This window comes from Arvicanthis niloticus, chromosome 3 (genome assembly GCF_011762505.2).
Source record: "Arvicanthis niloticus isolate mArvNil1 chromosome 3, mArvNil1.pat.X, whole genome shotgun sequence".
Lineage (NCBI taxonomy): Eukaryota > Metazoa > Chordata > Mammalia > Rodentia > Muridae > Arvicanthis > Arvicanthis niloticus.
This window is the reverse complement of record NC_047660.1, coordinates 20,216,493-20,219,271: the sequence shown is the minus strand read 5'-3', so window position 1 is coordinate 20,219,271 and position 2,779 is coordinate 20,216,493. Positions and strand designations below refer to the sequence as shown.

At 43.4% G+C, this 2,779-nt stretch overlaps 1 pseudogene; it reads left to right on the top strand.

The window, feature by feature from the left end:
* The first annotated feature begins 615 nt into the window (after positions 1-615).
* LOC117705161 (SNW domain-containing protein 1 pseudogene) lies at positions 616-1,462 on the top strand (annotated as a pseudogene).
* The last annotated feature ends 1,317 nt before the right edge of the window (positions 1,463-2,779 follow it).

Genomic DNA, 2,779 nt, shown 5'->3' with positions numbered 1-2,779 from the left:
ATGTAAGACACAGTAGTCTCTCCTTACCACTTTTGGATTGGGAAGGAGAGGAAAGTGGATATCTGATTGTATTAGTCAGGGTTCCCTAGAGTTACAGAACTTATTGGTAGTGTCTATATAGTAAGGGAATTTGTTGATGACTTACAGTCTGTAGTCCAACTCCCCAACAATGGTCAGCAGCAGCTGTGAATGGAAGTCCAAGGATCTAGCAGCTGCTCAGTCCCACAAGGCAAGCAGCGGAAGAAGAGTCTTCCTTCTTCCTATGTCCTTATGTAGGTCTCCAGCAGAAGGTGTGGCACAGATTAAAGGTGTGGACCAACAGACCTGGATCTGGCATTTGCCTTAGTCTCCTGGGATTAAAGGTGTCTATTACCTTCCCTGGGCCTAAGCTTTTCATAGTCACTATGCCTTAAGATCAGGATCACAGATGAGCCTTCCAATTCTGGATTGTAGTTCATTCCAGATACAGTCAACTTGGCAACCAGGAATAGCCACCACACTGATCTAGGACAGCCTGTCTATAGAAAGATTTCTAGGGCAGCCAGGGCCACTCAGGAAAACCTTACCTGAGAAAGGAAGAATCTTCTTACTTGTCTCAGTTCTCCTTCAGAGAAGATGGTGCTCGCCAGCTTTTTACCTGTGCCTACTCAGCTATCTCAGGACCAACTTGAAGCTGAAGAAAGGGTGAGATCTCAGAGAACATGACAGACCTCGCTGGTCTCCTCTGGAATGGAGCCTCCCAGATATGGATCCAGGAAGGCTGGATTCCATGTTAGAGGATTTTGGAGATGGAGGTGTTTCCCAGAAATCCATGTGGCCCAGTATCCTATGGATATGGGTAAAAAAAAAAAATGTCAAATGCATTGACCATTCAGTTGGATTATGAAGGGAAAATTAAATATGATGCAATCGATCGACAAGGACAGTCCAAAGACAAGGTCATTGACAAAGTCCAAAGCAAATACACTGATCTGGTTCCAAAGGAGGTTATCAATGCCGATGATCCAGACCTGCAAAGAGATAATAGAAAAGTCAAGAGTAGCCTTGCAGAAGTTAGTATCAGGAAGGTTGCTGTGGCCATGTCAGTTCACGCAGCTGACAAGCTAGCTCCTGCTCAGTATATAGGCTACCCACCATCTCAGCAAGGAGGAACATTCAATTCTGGAGCTAAACAGAGGGTTTTTCGGATGGTAGAAATGCAGAAAGACCCAGTGGAGCCTCCAAGATTCAAGATTCATAAGATACTTCCTCGGGGGCCACCTTCTCCTCCAGCACTTGTAATGCACTCTCTTTCTCAGAAGGAAACTGTTGAAGAACAGCAGGATGGAAGATCTCGCCCTTTATATCCAACTGGAAGAAATCGAAGGGTTATACAATTTCATTGGATAAACATATGGCTCCTGAAGGAGGAGGGCTACAGCCTATACATATAAATGAAAAATTTGCCCAACTGGCTGGCTGAAGCATTATATCTTGCTGAGCAGTGAAGACATTGCTCTTGGCATGCCCAATCCTCAAACTTCCAATGAAGTCCAGTATGACCAAAGGCTGTTCAACCAATCCAAGGGTATGGACAGTGGGTTTACAGGTGGAGAAGATGAAACTTGCAGTGTTTATGCTCAGGCCTGGAGAGGTAGGAAAGATATGGCTCGGAGCATCTACAGGCCCAGTAAAAATCTGGATAAGAACATGTACAGTGATGACCTCGGAAGCAGGATAAAGACCAACAGAGTTGTGCCTGATACGACATTTTCTGGCTCAGACTGTAGACAGAGAGGCCAAGAAGGACCAGTTCACTTTGAGGAAGATCCTTTTGGTTTGGACAAGTTTTTGGAAATAGCACAGTGGTTTGAAAAGACCCTCTGAAATGAGTCGTCCTAAGGAGCATGAACATGAAGGCAAGAAGCGGTGGGAGGAGTGAACAGGCCTCTTGAAACTAAAGCTGACGTATAGGGCAGAGGACTGCCTGGTCTGGCCTCTGTGAGAGAAGATGCACCTAACCCTCGAGAGTCCCATGAGGAACGGTTGGAGGGGGATAATGACGGGACTGTAAAAACCAAGATTAGAAATAAGAAAAAGAAAAAAAAACCCATAATTTTGCTTACTTACATTCTAAATTAATGCTCAGGTTTGGGTGAATAATATGTTTGCCTCTGGTTGTCTGGACTTCTGGAAAGCCCATTTTTTTCTATAAACATGTATCCATTAGATTAACATTTTGGTTCCTCTATCATGTTAGTCATGACAAAGCCACTGACAGAAAAATAGACAACAGGAAAAATAACCCACACAAGCTCTGAATAATTAAAATAAATTTTAATTGAAATTTAAATTGGGGGAATTGGGTTTTATTTCTCAAATGACACATTAAAAACTACTCAATACACAATTTGAGAAAGTTTGGACTCAATATCAATGAGAAATGACTTAACATCATGATAACAGTTCTAGAGTTCTAACATCTGATACTATGTTGAAAAAGAGTTGGCCCACTATCATACAAAATTTCACAAGGAACATAAAACAACCGTTCTGCTGGGCTCCTTTTCTCTAGCCTTTCCCACGTGTGTGGTTTGGTGATATTTTTGCAGGAGAGCCTGTTGGCCAGAGGGATGTGGCTGTCTTCTAGGCTTCTCAGCAACACAGCTCTCTCAGGAAATCACGGCTGGTCTCACTGATCATCGACTCCGGCTTAAATTCACATACCCTCCAGAATTTGATAATTTACCCAAGGAGGTGCAGAGCAAACAGACCTTAGGAAAATGCAGGGTCCTGAATA